We start from the raw sequence: 18,831 nt of genomic DNA on the forward strand, positions 1-18,831 counted from the left end.
GAACTATTGGTTCATGTGGTTGTACATAGTGAATCTCCTCCACATGAGTGTTATGAGGTGGAGGTGGAGGTGGAGGAGAATCTATGAAAACATGCTCTGGTAGAGGATGGCCTAGCTGATCAACTACCCCCTCAGATGACCTCATAAGCTCATCCATGTAGTTGAGTTGTGTCTACATGTTATCATGAACTTATTAATATAAATGAAATCTAATACGAACCAGAAATTAATATAAATGATATGCATAATTTGACAATAAGATTCAAAGTTTTCATATATATCTATATATATATATATATATATATATATATATATATATATATATATATATATATCTATATATATAAGTACCTGGTCCGTGTCACGTGTGTCATGCAGCCTCCAAGTGTCACATATGGCATCATAATACATACATGCATATGACAAAATATGGTCAATAGGTAAACTCGCAAGAAATGAATCATCATATAAAGGAACTAGCGGGTCACAGAGCGGTGGTGGTGGTCGCTTAATCTCTCCATGCAATGCAATATGCATATTGACCAATGATATTTACATGTTATCTACAATGGTATCCATGGTATCAACACTAAGCTGCAACAACTCTTCTAGCTTTGTCGATAATACAACGATCTGAGACGGTAGTGGAAACAATCTTGGAGGTGGTGGTACATGCCTATGGTCCCTACGAACCCCCTCACAATCATATGTACGTCCCAAGTTGGCTCCATAATAATGAGATCTGGTATTAACGTAATCTGACCTCATATGTAACATGGGCTCTCCATATATATTCTTGGACAAATAAAAAACAACCTGGTCATGGTGGGGGAACTGGCCCTAAGCTCTAATGAATCAATCATTCACAAAATGGGTTGCATCAACATTCTTAAAATATTTTAGTGGAATTAGACCTTTATGTCCAATAGGGTGATCCAGAGCGATGTCAAACAACTCCCCACGAACATCAATTTTCTTGATGGCCTATTTCACCACCTCCCAAGTATGTGGCCTCTAACCTCATGCCTCCTAATCCTTTCTATGGAATGGAGGAGGCAACTTTGTGGGCCCGACCTCTGCTATGTATCAATAAACCTATTGATGTTATCTAACATTAAAGAAAATTGTGCTGAGTATGTGAACTGGCAGGGATGTTACTCAACTCTCGTGTGATCCATGTATGTTGGACCGTAACATCCTCTAATGTGATATGAGCTATAACATCATCCCATAGAGGGATCGATGATGTACTGTGATACTTAGCTTCGCCTTGTTGAGGATGTGCAAATCATAAACATAATTTAACATATATATTTTAAAAACTAGAAGCATACTAACATATACATTAAATTCAAACACATCAGTTGAATATAATTTAAAAATCAAATATAATTTCAATACAGAAACACATAAAGTTTAAAGAGGATTTAAAAATGCAGGAGTTGTACCTGAAATATGTGAAGAAGGTCCATTGGAGGTAGCATGATCATTAATAGAGACAAAAACGCTTCCTCTGACACTCCAACTGCTGTTAAAGGCATGGTCTATGAGTGGAACGTGCACTCTGAGTGGGCTACATGGTTTATCACAAGCCCTGCCATGTATAACAAATCCCCTCCCACTCCAACAACCTGTAGTTCAGACGCATATTACATACAATACATATAAACTTATCCAAGAAAATAATGTTGACTAAGCGTTTATATATAATACAAAACTATTACATTAATACATATAAACTAATCCAAGAAAAATGTTGACTTAGAAAGAATGTTGACAAAAAAATGATTTCTAAACTCAAGCAGAATAATATTGCCTGAAGTCCTAAACTTTAGAGTCCATTTTTTGATCATTTATCTACCAGAATATTGAGTTCCATGTAAACACAATCGAAAGAAGTGATCAAATCTATCTTCACTTTTTTTCCCATTTCTAAATAATGCATTTTATTCATAGGGCATAAATATGTAAATATATATGTAAAAAATAGAAATAAACCTATTTGCAAAACTAGTAAATTTCATGCCATCCAAATCCTCTAACAGATTTAAAGTTCTTATAATGTTTGACTTTGACACATGATATGTACTAGTTGCAAGCACGTGAAGATAATGTTTCGTATACAACACACTACATAATCAAATAATATGGTACAAATTAGAAAAGAGTCAAAATCCTTATATTCACTCCAAATGCACTTTTCATGATGGATTTAATGTATCTATCAATGATGCATTATTGAAACTTGAACCCAAATATATGTGTGCGTGTGTGTGTATAATGTTTTAAATAGTTACGCTATGTTATGATATGCTATAGTTATAATGTTATGTTATACATAATTTATAGTTATTTAGTCGTGTTATATATCTATGTGTGTGTGTGTGTTAAATAGTTGTAGAACTATGTTATGTTATAGTTAAATATTATATATATAACTAAGTTATGTTTTGTTATATATATATATATATATATGTAAACTTTTTGGATTTTTTACTTTAAAGATTAATATTTTATTAAAGTAATTAATTTTTTAAAACTAATCATATTGTATTTATTATTTAAAAAATATTTAAAATATAAATTAATTTAAATTTGAAATAATAAAATAAAATTCGATCTTTGATATCTAATAGAGGTTTAACACCATGAGCAACCATATTCATCATGTCAATCTCAAGCTCCTAATTAATTAATTTATTGGTTAAATAGTTTGGTTGTTTATTGCATTGGAGTTTTTTGGGGTATATTTGGTCAAATTTGTTCGAAATTTAAAATGCATATTAAATAACAAAAAATTAAAAAAAAATTGAAATTTTATTTCACTAAATTCATAACGAAAAATTTTGAAACTTAAAATAGTTAGAAAATAATGTTTTTACCATTCAAAATAAAAAAATATTCATAATAAACATGCTATCAAATTGCAAGTAACAAAAAAAATTTAAAACCTAAATTATAATTCTGTTGGTGGTTTCAAAGCGCTTTCTTGGTGGTTTTGTGGTTTTATAAGGTTGTTTTTTGGTTTTCTATGTGGTTTTCAAGGGTTTTTCATGTGGTTTTCAAGGTTTTTGTAAGGTAAGTTTTTTTTCAAATTAATCTATTAAATTTGCAAGAAAAAATAAATAAAAAAACATAAAAATGATAGAAAACCTACCTTGGCTTGAGCCTTTGGGATGTTGGCAGGGTTGTTGAAGAGGTTGGTTGAGTTGATCCATGCTCCAATGGCTCGATTGAGCTCCAATACCTCAATCAAGCTCTTAATTATCCCATGGTATGTGTAAAAATGACATGGATAGACCGCGACACATATTTGTAACAACCCCTGGTTGATTTTCCAAGTAAATAAATTAAACCAATGTCACAGGACACATATTCTAGTTGAATGGTGGGAAAACATTATAGTGGGCATCACTTGTGGTTTATTAATGGCTATGGAAATTGACAGAGGCATTGACAAAGGAAAAGAGACAATAATTGACAATTAATGATGAGAAATAAAGAAAAATAGGAGAAAAGAGAGATGAAGAGACACAAATGTGCATACAAGGGAAATTAGAGGGAAAATGAAGGAAAAGGGGAAGGAAAAGTCTAAACCTCAATGATAAATAGGCATCAAAGAAACATTTCACAACTTTTGTCAGTTCAGTTTTGGTTCTCGCCTTTCACACTCTTACACTCTCATACACCCTTGCACACTTAGAGAATTCTTGGAGCATCCTGGATTTCACTTGGATTTGGAGAAAGAAAGAAAAGGACAAGTAAGGAATTGGTGGACAATAGAAAAGAAGGTTGGATCAACAACAAAAGAAAGAATACATTATAGGTAACATGTTGCATGTGTGATTTCCTTGTTGGCCTTTGGATGCATGATACATGCATGTGGTTCCGTGGTTATTTTTTTTCAATGGAATTTAGATTTTAATGTATTGAAAATGGTTTCAACCTTGCCTTGTCATTTCATGGATAGCCATGATATATTTGGTCCCCCATTTGGATTTATGATTGGTTCTCAAGTTCCCTTATGGTTATGGGTTGGGATAAAAGCTCTGGAACCCTGAAACAACTTGGGTTCTCTGGAGGCTGTGGATTGAGATGGTATTTTTCTAGATCCCTATAACAGCTTGGGTCCCTAGAGGCTTTGGGTTGAGATAGGAGTCCCTAGAGCCCTTGACAACTTGGGAAGAGACCAATCTAGTTGATGTTAGTGATTTTTGGATCAGTTAGGTTAAATCACTATGGTTGAGGGTTGAGGTAGTTTGGCATTTGGAAGCCCTGGTTTGTTTTATTTTGGTTTGGCCCATATGATCCCACATTCATGCTTGGAATATGGTGATGGGGTGATTGTCTGAAATAGAAATTTGGTTGAGTCCAATCTAACGTCGGGTGGTACGTGAAAGTCCTTGACTTGGTTGGCATTTTCATATGTTAATATGAGATATTTTCCTATTGTGATCTATGAGCAGTTGTGTTGGTAATTTTGTTTATTTTATGGTTGATTATCATAGATTCTATTATGGTTATATATTGGTTATATGCATGGTTCTATTATGCACTCTTACTATGGATATTTTTCATCATTATATAATTTATCAAATGGTTTATGAATACATGGACTAACAAGTGTTGTTGCAACTAGCTTGAGAGAGAATAAAGCATTCTTAATGATTCTCAGATGAAGTTCAGAATTTTATGATCAGATATGCATTCATGACTTGTAGCTTCTATGTTTTTCATACGTTTGATGAAATGTCTATCATGTATTAGGCATGCTTAGGGAAATATCTAGCACTAGTTTTTATTATTTAGACTTTTCATCTTCTTAGACTTTATTCTAAAAGTTCTAGGTAGTTATGGGTAGTGGTCTAGAGGTTAACCTAAAAAAGTGGCACATATCTCGCAACTACATGCTCAGAAATAGAATATTTTGGTCATAACAACATGTAGGAAGGCTTGTGGGTGTGGTTGAAGCCTGCCAACCATATGCAGAATGTGTCATGGATGTGGTTGGGGTGTTAAGCCTGAGGAAAATAAGTTCCAACACATATTCTGATCAGTAAAGGTTTTTTTCTAACTTAAGGGTGATTTGGTGTTCCTGAGAGGTGTCAGTATGTTTCTGGTTAGTCAGTGCCACTTCCATAATTGGAACTTGGAGGTTGGATCATATCATAGTGACACTCAACTCACGCTTACCCTGGAGAGCTTGTAAAAGTGGGTAAGTGTAGGGTGGGGCATTACAGGGTGATTTTAGAGCTTCCAGGTTCAAACACTTGGATTGGATGGGCTAAATGCCTATTTTATGCATGCATGTCAGTTATCTATGTGTTTTCGTGCATTTTTTTGGTTACGTTTATGGTATTCATGTATGAGTTGGTATTCTTATGATATTGTATTTTACTAATATAGACTTATTTGTGTAGATGTAATTTTTAATTTGGCAGCTCAGTGACAAATTCCAACCATGTTACTAGATTCCTCTTTTTGAGAGTACCAATTTTGACTATTGAGACGACTGTGATGACACTTGAACAATAGTGCTTACAACATTGTGTGTGAGTGTGACGGGTGTTCACATAGGTAAGACAACTGAAACACACAAAGAGAAACCTTTGACATCACCAGAACAAGATCGCAAGCATGGCACAATGATCAATATGCCAAAGATGACAATTGGTCCAACAAGCAAAAAGGAGCAAGAAATGTAGAGGAAACACAAGGAATAACTTTCAGTGTTTGCAAACATGCATGTTATTGAAGAAACAATGATATGATGATGATCAACAGTACTTTAAGCTACACTGAGAGATGTACTTTGAAAAGGTGTACTTTACTTACCATACTTACCCTCCAGATGGTTATTCATCCAACGGATTTTGCATGTGGTCCCAATATTTTATCATAATATGGTTCCTTGGTATTTCTCCTCATCTCCTTGAGAATCGTCTAGCATGTCATATTTCCTTGTGGTAACTAAGAGATAGATTTGCGCAGTTTCAACGAGCAATGACTACTATCGGGATGAGGCCCAAGAGGACACCTCTGCGCAAATTCTGAATGCAACACAAACTAGAAAGTTGAGGAACAATACTGCGTAGTTTCTAAATGCAAGGCACCATTGTAGGATGGGGTCCCAGGATGACACATTTGCACAGTTTCAGGTTGCAAGACAAACTGGGCAGCTGAGGGACAACAATGCGCAGATTCTGGAGACAATGGGTTATGGTTAAGGGGAGGAAACTAGAGGAAACCACTGCACATTTTTGGATGCCAAGGGAGGTTGGGGTTCCTATGCATTGCACTATTCCAGCAAGCAAGGGAAAAAACTTGAGGGTTGCAAAAGTAAAGTGTGTAGTTCTGGAATGGTGGATGAGGCTAGGTTGCTTGAGAAACTGGCTAAGTGTGAGATCAGTGAAACTGATGTAAACAGTGATAGAACTTGACTACAATCACACACTTGAACACTTAGTGATACAACACATATCATCTATAAAATATAAAATATACCCTGCTTGATGCAACAACTTTCGTGACAAGAGTGCGTGAAGTGAGTGTGAAGCATGTCTGTGTGAGGAGAACAACCCATACGCACAAGATTTCCCCTTGGAGCAGAACAAGATTCCCTTGTCTTGACGAATGATAATCCCAATGCCCAAAGATGACACATGCTGCATAAAGATCAGAATGTGAAAAAATCTTAAGATCAAGGAGGTGGATTGGGATGATTAGATTACCAATAAGTGACCAAGGAACGATTGATCTCAGGATCGACGATAGGCTCTGAAATTTGCATGCGAACCAAAATTTTGGAGGTGGTTGTATCCGCTACAACAGATTAATAAAAGCTAAGTTATCTTAATTTTATACTTGTTTATATGTGGATTTAATGGTTGTCATATCTTTGATATTTATATGGTTTAATTCTAGTTATAAGCATGGTTATGTGACTGGTTCATGTCATGGTTATTTCATGTATTTACTTATAATTTTTAAATCGATGGATGCAATACCTAATTGATGATATAATAATCTAATGGAGAATGTGGTGATCCTTTTGGTTATGTTTCATAAGTTCTTGCAGTCATTTATGCTTTGTCTTGTATCCTAAACTTGTAGGTTGCATTGATGCCAAGTGTTTGACAGAATTTCAGTCCCATTTGGGGATGGTCAAGCCTAGTACTGAGGTTGATTTTTGATTTATCATCATTGTTATCATGTCTTTGATGGATTTTTAAGTTTTTAGCAATTTTTGGGCAGAGGGCCGGATTTTGGGCTAGAAAAGTGGCTCAAATATGGGGGTCGCTGGCACAAGTCTACTAAGAAAAGTTGATAGTCGCTGGCATAGAGGCCTATGTGAGATAATTTAGGTTTTTGGTCACTCCCTTGCCCATAGCATGAGAGTGACTATGGCCTAAGAGATCCAAAACAATAGTGGGACATAGGGATGAGTTGTCTAAGTGGCTGACTTGTCTCCCAAGGGTTTTATTGATGATGTTGGATGACTATGTGATGTTCTATTGATTCCATTTCCTTAAGGTGACCAAGGAGATTGAATCCATTATATTAACCTCTATCATCACATGTTTTCCCGACTAGTAGGCTACTTGGGTGGACCTGGGAGGAGGGGTGTTACAAGACAAGTGTGTTGATAATAAATAAGTTCATAACCAACAAACTTGTGAAAGAATGTAACAGTGCACAACTCAATACATGATAGATGCGCAAATCAATAAAACAATTTACTGACATAACTGTAAATAAACACACATATACCATTCAATCATCACAAGAGAAATCCTACAATGATTAATGACACATGATATAATAACACACCTCAAACTTAAAGAGCTTAAAAAGTTGAAATAAACATAGCATTATCACATGAAGAATCCATGACATCCACAAGTGGAATTGCAAAATCACCACTTGCATTCACCAAAGCTCTATTAGTTCTCAAAACAACGTACACTAAAACTATCAAAAACTTTGATTCCTTTACATTGAGACATGAGGACACGTTTATAGAAAATGGGTGACCTTTCATCTACCCTGGTGAGTATTAAGTTACTTTATGACCTTTCATATTCTCATGTGGCTCTCTACTCTATTTTGTACTCTATTACTAACATATTACAAGGAAGAAATAAAATACTCTCAATCTACTAATCTAGTGATAGGGAGGTCTGGGACATCCAAATGTAATTCTCAAACTAAATATCCTCATCAAAGTTGGTAATTTATTGCAAGAGTCAAAAATTGATGTTGTAGTTCATCCATATGTCTTTGTAGGAACTCTAATTCATTTGGTACTAATGTGGTCTTCTTACCATTTATATGGTTTGACAAAGTTACCAATTTAGTGTATAATCTTACGAGCTCAACCACAAATTGAGTGACTGTCTCTTTTGTAACCTCTAGGTCATCCTTTGTAGCTACTTGCTTGATAGGTTCGAGTAATTCTTGAATTTATTGTTTAAATTCCTTCTTTTTCCTCGTTTCACCCAATGTGCTAATAAAGGGAATCTTAACGATTTATCTTTACAATTTCATAACTAGGTTCCACAGGTCTGAGTTCGGGACTCTTCTGAACTTGCATCCCTAAACAACTTAACAAATATGAACATTCGAATAAGTTATATATTATTTTGGGTTGGGTCCCACACCAGTTCATGGGTATGGGGGTCCATTTAGTTTACCTTACACTTTCGAAATTCGCCCAAATTAGGTATCACACCAGTTCAGGGGTCCTGATGAATTTAAAACACGAAAGTGACTTACATCTGGTTTGATTGAGCTCCATGCTTCTTCTGGAGTGATATTCTTTAAAGCCTTAGTAGGAGTGCGATTTATTATGTAATTTGCACAATTAATTGCTTCTACCCAAAAACTAAGACCAAGTCCTTTAGATTGTAGCATACAATTAGCCATTTCCTTTAAGGTGCGATTCTTCCTTTCAGCTACACCATTTTGTTGTGGAGTATATGGAACAGTATGTTGCATTTGAATTCCATTCTCAGTGCAATAGTTGATGAATGTATTTTTAACATATTCTCCGCCATTATCAGATCTTAATTTAAGAATTTGATGTCCAGATTATTTTTCAACAAAGGCCTTGAAGGCCAAAAAAGTGTTAAATAATTCACTCTTGAGTTTTAAGAAGTATACCCAAGTGCGTCTGGAGAAATCATCAATGAAAGTTAAGAAATACTTTCAGCCAGAGAATGACACAACTGGAAGTGGACCACATAAATCACTATGCACAAGCTGTAAAGGGGTTGAGGCATGCCAAGAGGCACGTTTTTCAAAACTGTCCCGATGATGTTTTCCGAGTACACATCCGGAACAAACACCATCTCTGCAAGATACCATAGGAAGACCTGTCACCATATTTTCTTTACGTAGATGCTGAAGGGAGCAATAGTTTAAGTGACCAAATCGCTCATGCCAAAGTTTGCTCACTTCATCGTTATGAGCAACAAATACTGAGGGAAGATTTGATGACCCAAAGTTGTGAAACTTATACAACCTTGTGGAATCATCAGCAATGCCAGTAGCCAAAATCTGTTTAGGATCTCTTAATTCCATGATTACAACATCATGAGGTGAAAATTCAACGATTTTACCTTCGCCTGAATGAGTTATCTGATATACAGATATAAGGTTGCAGGATAAGGTTGGAACACATAATACATCATTAAACTGACCATTGTCTAGATGAACAGTTCCAGTTCCTACAACATTAAGAGATCTATCATCACCAACATATATATTTTTGGTGTTACAATCATTTAAAGAAGAAAACATGGCTTTGTTTTTGGCCATGTGATAAGAAGCTCCAGAATCAATGAGCCACTCATGAGAATGAGAAGAAGAAGATACATTTAATGCATAGCCAGACCGAGATGCTTGACAACCACATGCAAAAAGTGCCATTCCTGAAGATGAAGTTGAAGTTGAAGATTGCCCCAAATGGATGTTATGCTTCTTCATTGCTGCTTCCAAGGCTTCCATCTTCTTAAAGCATTTTGATTCTAAGTGGCCATCTCGATTACAAAAATTGCAATGTCTATCAGTCGTCTTCCCTTTGTTTTTATTTGTCTTATCATTTTGTTGAAATGATTTTTCATTTTTGGGCTGAAATTGCTTAGGACCCTTGTTTGGTTTAGGACCATTCTTTTTAGGATATGACTTCTTGGGGTTCTTTGAATTTGGTTGCTGCTGGGCGGCTAACGCTTACTTGGAAGAGTTTTCAAGATTAAGAAGACCAAGGTGTAAGAGTTTTTCTTGTTCTCTTATTAAAGAATCACAAAAAGAGTCAAAGGAAGGGGACTTGTAGTCTGTTCCTTGAGAAATGAAGGCTTCTCTTGTAGAATGGAAGGTGGAAACAAACACAGAGTAGGCTGGTCCCAACTTTGTAAGAATGGAATAGATAAGATTACTATCTTCTTTCTTAACTTTAACACCTTCCAAAAGATATCTAAGGGTCTTGAACTTGGACAAGAAATCTTCAATGCAAGAAAAATTATTAGGGTCCAATGTAAGCAACTCATTTTCAAGTTGATGGGCTCTAATTTCATTTTTAATGCCAAAAACTTTATTGATTTGTTTCATTGCTTCATCAGGAGAATCAATTTCTACAATATGGAATCTAAGATCTGGAGAAATAGACATCCCTATCAATCCACGTGCTTGATCTTGCCTATTTTCCCATTTAGCAGCCTTATCTTCATCCTTCGGTTTCTTTTCTTGGCCTGAGGCTATTCTGAAGAGACCTTTACTTCTAAGTAGATCCTCAATGTAAGCCAACCATTGGAAGTAGTTGGTGCTGTCAAGGGTAACTTGGTATTGACTTTCCATTTCAATGGAAAATGAAGCTAAAGATACTAAAAATAAGTGTTCCAATGGATAGATCTCGAAAAATTAGGCTGGTTTAAAAAAAACGGCTCTGAAAACGGCTTCCGGATGAAGAAGTTATGGCTTTTTGAAAAAAAGTTGTTGAAGTTGCCGACGAAGTGTGGGAATGTGCGGAAATGAAAAAGTCCGCCCCCACAAAACCTTGAACCCAAGACCTCTACTCTCTTAAAATAGCTTTGAACCAATTGATCTATACAAAAAATGAGAGAGAGAGAGAGAGAGAGAGAGAGAGAGGGGGGGGGGGGGGGGGGGGGGCTTTGGGTTGTGTGCTTGCCTTGAGAAAGCTCTTTTTCCCTACAAAACACAAAACCCAACACGGACATGCAAAGAAAACGAACCTTATGGCTCGAAGTTAGCTTTAGCCGAAAAACTAAATATTTTCAAAAATGAACCTTGCCGCTCAAAGTTAGCTTTGGCCGGAAACTAAATATTTTTCTCAATGTTTCTGATTTTCCGAGATCACCCTAAGGCGCAGGGAAAAGAGCATACGCATGAGAAAAATCCTTCCTTTCTGTTTCTGATTTGCCCAGATCGCACAGAGTCGCAGGGAAAAGAGCATACGCGGAAATGAAAGGTATAGATCCGGTAATAAAAAAAGCTAAATAAACCGAAACCGAAATAAACAAAGAGAAAATAATAGTAAACTGCAAATAAACACTGTATACCTCCAGATCTTAAAAATGACGCAGCTAGGGCTACCGGAAACCTTTTCGCGTGAAATGAAAGGGGTTCCTCACTGGAACAGATGCTCCGAACACAACAGAGCAGTCCTCTTGGCCCGAAAGCAGTCAGAAACAGCAGATCTAGGAAATGGCAGTCGGATGCAGTTCTACCGGCTTCAGATTTGGATCACCAACGGACGTGGCCCTCAAATAGCTCTGATACCATGTAGGAATTTACAGGGTAAGTTCCTCAGACAGAACACCAAAAGGACACCGCTCACAACCAGATCGCAGATCAATACACTAGTATTTTGACGTGGTTAAAACCCTCAAAGAGGGAAACAGTCCACGGCCTGAGCCAACGCGGCCACTTCAGGCAATTTATTAATAAAAGAATGAAAATTTACATATGTTTCTCTCATGCACGGATTACCATCCAAATGACCCTCCATGCGCTTTAAATAGAATTCATGGACCAAACGGGTGTCAAGCCATGGATCAAGTGTCGGTAATACCGAGGAGAGAATGAACCGTCGGATCACTACATATCGTGACCGTCAGATTGTAAGTTACAAAATGTACAACGGTAAAGAAACACACTTTACCTAACTCTATACCTAACTCTACACTATACCAAGTTGTACTTAACTATTTCCTATGTGTCGGAATATCCTAACAAAACTGTTCAGTTATGTCTTAACTTCAAACTACCTTTTCTCCTTGAGCCTTGGGAGATTTTCTAAGTGTCATTTACCATTGGAAAGTTCTTTACAAGGCTTATCTATCTAAGCACTTTGTAGGATCATTTAAGTTTATCTTCTATAGTTAAAATTTATCCAAATTTATGCTACATCCTTGGTCTTAAACCACCTTTGACATCAATGGAAACACTTCACTAACAATGTTCTCCACTACCCTATGAGGACTACTATTCTACAAGTATAATGTTACAATACATACCTCTACCCATAAAAACACAAATATATCTTGATCGTGGCTCATGGCCTTGGCTACTCCAACTATAATCCTATTATTTCTCTATGCCACTCCTTTATGTTGTTGATTGTAGGGCATTGTAAATTATGTCTTCATTCCTACTTCCTTGGAAAAATCCTTAAGCTTGTTGGAGGAATACTTGCACCCATTGTCTAATTCTACGAGATTGATCTTCTTCCTAGTCTAGCGCTACATAAGAGCTTTGAAATCTTGAATCTGATTGAAGACCTCATTCTTAGAATTTAGGAATTAAATCCATGTCTTCTTGAAATAGTCATCTATGAATGTAATTAAATAATTACATCCCTAGAATCTAGTAACGTAGAACCACATGTTTCAGAATGCACCAATCCAACACAAGCTTGGACATGGTCTCACTACTAGGAATTGTTTCCTTAGCCTACTTTCCAATTGCACATCATCCATTACACACACCATCATTCTCTACATTGAACTTCGGAAAACCAGTCACACCATCTCCCATAAGAGTGGTTGAGACCTATATTGTAGATGTCCCATTCTCCTATGCCAAATATCACTTTGGTTGCATTATTATGTATAAATTTTTTCATCAGATGTCTTATCAATTGATATAAGTTATTCTCCTTGTTTCTTATAACTCACCTCATGCTAGGATCATCCCCTTTCATATTGATAGCTACCTCACTTCCTATGAAACAAACCTGAATTCCTCTTTCCCCCATAGATAAATCTGAGAATAAATTCTTCTCCAACCTACGTACATACATTACCTCATTCACCTCCTTAAGCCTCCCTAAATATAGTTAGAACTATATGTTTCCAATTCCCTCTACTGCATAACTAGTGTTGTCACCAAGCTCCATATGTAGATCTTTATGCTCCTTGGCCAGTGAAGCTATCACAATATCTCATCATGTGATGATATGCTACATTGTCCACAAACCACACCCCTCTTGTAATGGTGCAAAAAATATAGGATACTAGAGAGAATTCGTTCTCAAAATTTTTAACCAACTCATCCATTAATGCTGCAGGTGTTCTTATTTTCCCCTTTCCTTTCTTCTTATTTTGACATTGTCTACCATAATAACCAAAATTATGACATGAAAATTGCTTGACTTTTCTCATTTCTTTCTTCCCTTGTGAAGATGCTCCTCCACTCTAGTCTTTCTTGGCTTTTCCCTTTCCCTTATTTCCTTGTCCAACAAGAGCAAGGCTCTCCTCATCTCCACCTCCACACCATCCACCAATTATGGATTCCTCCTAAATCTCCTTCTAGGTGAAATTGTCCCACTAGGATACCTATCAAAAATATACCCCACTACTTGGTACACCCTTTCAATGCTACTATGACAACATCCATCTCACCCACGTCTTCCACAGAAACTAAAATTTCATCATCAACTTTTTGAATCATTGCGAAGTATGAGGCCATAGTCTCAAATCTATTCATCTCAATGTTATTCAACTTCTCCCTTAGCAACATGTTTTTCTTTCTATCTGTCACTCTAGTACAACTTTCTCAAGCTCATCCATATTTAAGATGATTAATATGTCTTCATTATGTGAAGTATTATGTGATCCTTCACACCAACCAAAATGATGCCCCTAGCTCTTATATATTTTATTTTATGTTCACCTGTGCGGGTAGTAATTTGAGGAACCCAATATATTGGCTGTCAATTTCCCACAAATCATTTTCCATTCAAATAAGGCTTATTTTATTCTTCTGTGTAATAAAGTTGATAGCCCCCTCCAACTTGTCTTCATACCTTAGACTTGATGATGCCATATTACCAAATCAACTTTAGCGACAAAAATCTCACTACACAATAAAAATTTTGCTAGCATAAAATAATTCACTACCTTAAAACCCTTGCAATATTTGATCTCTCCCATAGAGTTTCTATAGCTCTAATACCATGTTAAATTATTTTATACAAAACTTGATTTACTTCAACAATTTACTAAAAAATTGGAAAATATTTATCTCAAATATTTATAAAATCATTGAAAAAATAAATACATTTGTAACTTAGAAAATAAAATGTAGTTGAAATAAAATGGAGAGGTCAATCACAATACTACAAAAAAATTGTACCCAACGTAGTATTCCTTCATATTATTGAACTCTGGAAAATTATGTGTTAGAACCACAAAGAATACATAGAAAAGTATAACTACTAGGAACCTAGAAACTTTGCCACACTAGGAAAATTGGCCACGAGGAAAAATACCCCTGGAAATTGACCCTCCTGGAGAAACTTGGCCATGGATAATTTCACCTATCCCACCGAAAAATAACCCCCTTTATTATCACCTCATTGTAGAGTCTCTACTTTACACCTTATCATCCATCATTACCTACTGTTTTCATCACTTTCCTCTCTCTTTTGCCTCATTTTCCACCCAGATCATTACATTAGTTGTCATTAAACATGATCAAGTGAGCTTTGCTAATGGGTAATTGTTTTGTTTAGTTTTTGACATACTTACAGGCATTCCGCAGCCATCTGCTGATTCCGCAGCCATCTGATGATCCCGCAGCCATTTTGTTGATTTCAAGGTTCCACGTGCTATTTTGCAGAACGAGCCACATGGGCATATTGGAATATACGTGCTCGAGGTTCCTGTGCCATCAGTTCAGCCAGCCACATCATATGTACCTCCGGTCAAAGGGGGTCAAGTTACAGTCAAATAAAGGCAGCTTAACGTTGATACGTAAGTTGTTTGATCACGTCGGTGGAAAAGGTGACTTGTCTGTGTTTTGAAAGCCGTGGGGGACATGATCTAATGCTGGATTCATTGCCCATATCGACCAGGACCTCCAGCTCGACCATGAAGCCTATGACGTGTTAACTGCACCTTTAATACGCATGACAGTCAGTTTATTTTCTGTTTTATGCTTACGCATTAGGCCATCTTGCAGATGCCTATATATACTTGCGTCTGCGTACGCTTATGTTAACTTTTTAGATGTTGTAGTTTATGAACTTGTGAGAATTTTAGCACGTTTTTGAACTCTGTTTTTATAGAGCTGTTTCAGCACTTTTGACTATGTATTTCTGCACATGAAGTAATGGAAATAGTGTTGTTTTGAAGTTTTAGAGCATCTGAGTTTTCTGTGGGATGATATGAATGGAGGGCCCCTGTTCGTATTAGCCTTGTAAAGTATTTCATGTTTATACTTCTGCAATTTCTTTATTTTACATGCAGAATTTCCTTTCTTGAGTTATGTACAGCTTGATTTCTTTTCATTGCTGCAGCCTTTATTTTCACTGATCATATTTGCTTCTTTGCAGGTTTTTACCCGGGATTGAGTGTGTTGTATTTGCTTTAATATCTGATGGTAGTTGCAGTTGTCTTGTTCATAATGCTGCCCTTTTTACTCTGTTTTCTAGATTAGTTTTAGCTTAGTTTTACAAGTTGGATGCTAACTAATTTATGCTCTCTTTATCATGAATGGCTTATCTTTCAAGAGAACAGAACACTAATTAATTGCAGCTTGTCTTTGAGTAGTCTTGGCTTGTGACACTAATACTTTTTCCACTTGTTACACATGATCACATATTTAGGAAGCAGTATGATGGAAAAGGCTTAGTAGTGTTACAATTTGTCAATTAGAGTTTTTATCAATTCTTGGATTTGTCTTCAGCTACCTCCTAATCGTGTTTTACGCAGTACTATGTGGTAGAAGCAGGGAGTTAGGAGGAGATAACCATTACCATCAATCCTTGAAGTGATTTTCTTGTTTCTTTTATTTGCAGCAATATGGATAGAGACTAATGCCATTAGAGTGTGGTCATTTACTTTCAAGTCATTTCAATTTATTCATTTCTTTCAAGTCCTTTTCCTTTACAAATTCAGCAAGTAATTAGAAATCACCAATCACACACTTTCACTCATCTAGAACTCACTTTTCACACACTTGCACTCATCTGTCTATAATCATTACTCCATCTTAGGAAGATAAGTTAACCATAAACAACACCCCAAACGAAAAAAGCTCTAAGAGGTTGCTTAAGTACATATAGTACACCCTCACTTCATCAGCTTATGAGCCCCGAGTTGACAATTAATGAAATCAATTTAGGAACACTAAATTGACTAAACATTTTGGCGCCGTTGCCGGGGAAGTGAAATTAAGTAGCCATACTTAGAGAAAAAAAAAATATAAAAATTTCAAGGAAAGAAGTTAATAACCTATCCAAGTATGCTCTCCTCTTGCACTTCAAAGTGATCTGGAGGATCAGAAAGGAGAAAGTTATTGATTTAGTAGTTTCTTGAGTATGCTCTCTTCTTGCACCTAGAAGTGAACTGGAAGATCAGAAAAAGAACTATTAACTTGACTTGAAGGAAAAAATAAAAATGACATGCATAGAGCTAGAGATTCTAGAGGACGGTTTTTAGCTAGAGCTCGAAGTTCAATTTTTACAAGTCCATCTGCTTCAAGGGATAGACAAGAGACACCCCCCTTATCTCCAACCGAAACTCCTAGTCCTAGAATTCCTGGAATTCAAGAGCCAAGAGTTGACTCTCCTACACCTTCTATTGAGTTTGAACCAGGAAGAGACTCTTCTCTTTCTCCTACAGGAAGACCAATTGTAATTGAGGAATTGGAATCATCTGAAGAAGAAGGAGAAATCTCTTCTCATTCACCTTTTGTAGAGGAACCAGAAGATTTTGAAATCCCTAGGAGAATCATCATGGCAAAGGAAGAAGGAGGAGGTAGAGGTAGAGGTAGAGGTAGAGGAGGAGGAGGAAATATCAATAACAATAATGGAGGTATAGGTCCCATTGGAGGAGGAAATAGAAGTGGGGATAATTCATTTGGGTTTCCCATTGTTGATGAGGATTCCTGAGCCACTATGAAAAACATATCACCATCTGTCCTCCCTAACTTCCATGGGTTAAGGACTAAGGACCCTGAAACATTCTTATTTGAGTTTGAAGTGGTGTGTCGAACTTATGACTACCTGGATGACTCTCAGAAACTCAAGTTGTTCCCTTCAACACTGAAGGATCAAGCCTTGAAATGGTTCATGGGGTTACTCACTCAATCCATTAGGACTTGGGATGAGATGAAACAGACATTTTTGGATAGGTATTTAGACTATTGCATGCCTACTAATCATAAGGACGAGGTTTTTAAAATGGTACAAAAAGAAGATGAGAGTCTAGAAGATTTACTTGAAAGATTTCAATATAACTTGAAAAGAGCAAAAATGAATACCTTGGATGAAGAGACCTTAAAAGCCCTCTTATTAAAGGCCATCAGGGATGAATGGATAGACATCTTAAACATCATGGGGAAAGGGGATATTTCTCAACTTTCTCTCAATGACATAGCAGAACTTTGTATCCATCTCTCAAGGGGCAAATCAAAAACTCAAAAAGGGCCTAGAGATCCTTCTCTCCTTAGGGCAAATAAATCTGCAACAGGATCAGTGAGTAGGGCTGAAATCGGCAGTATGCTTGATGAATTTAAAACTGACATCTTAGGGAGTCTTAGTGAACAACTTGATACCCTTAAGATTCACAATAAACAAAAAGCAGAAGCTGAGGCTTTGGCTATCTTTTGCCCGAAATGTAGAAAGAAACATGCTTTAAGGGAATGTCCCTTAGATGCACACGTTGTAGAAACATGTGTAATTTTCTCAGAAACTCATGAGACCAAGGACTGTCCTTCAATCCCTGGCCTCAAAGCAGTCTTTCAAGAGGATCCAGATACACTTGAATCTCTCTGTTTTATTGCAAGGAGACCTTGGCAAGGACAACAGAATCAAGGGTTTAACAACTCTATGAATTCTCAATCCCAACCAAGTTGGAATCCTTGGCAACAACCGTGGCCTCAACCTCAAAATGCTTTCCAAGCATGGATGCAAAGCATGCAAAATCCTTATGGGAGATTTGCACAATTCTATCAATATCCTCCATCATTTCAGAATCAGCAAGCTCCACAACTTCCAAACCAAGGCCAACAACTATCATTGCCATACCCTCAACAACAACAACCTCCTCCACAAAATCAAAATTCTCAATTAGCACTTCAATCCCAGCAGAAATCTAATCAACTTCCCTCTCAGCCATTACCAAATCCAAATAATAGGAACCCTCAAAATGCTTACATGATGGAAGGTCAACCATTCCCTACCTCTTAATGAAGTACAACTTAGATCAGGTAGAATCCTAGATCAACCTTCCACAAGTGTTCAACAACCAAGCATTTCTGAGGAGGAATCTCTCAAAGTCAATAAAGGTTCTGAAGTATCACTTCAAA

This window comes from Pinus tabuliformis, chromosome 7 (assembly GCF_031772625.1).
Source record: "Pinus tabuliformis cultivar Carrire ecotype Pingquan chromosome 7, CPIR1, whole genome shotgun sequence".
In the NCBI taxonomy this organism is placed as follows: domain Eukaryota; kingdom Viridiplantae; phylum Streptophyta; class Pinopsida; order Pinales; family Pinaceae; genus Pinus; species Pinus tabuliformis.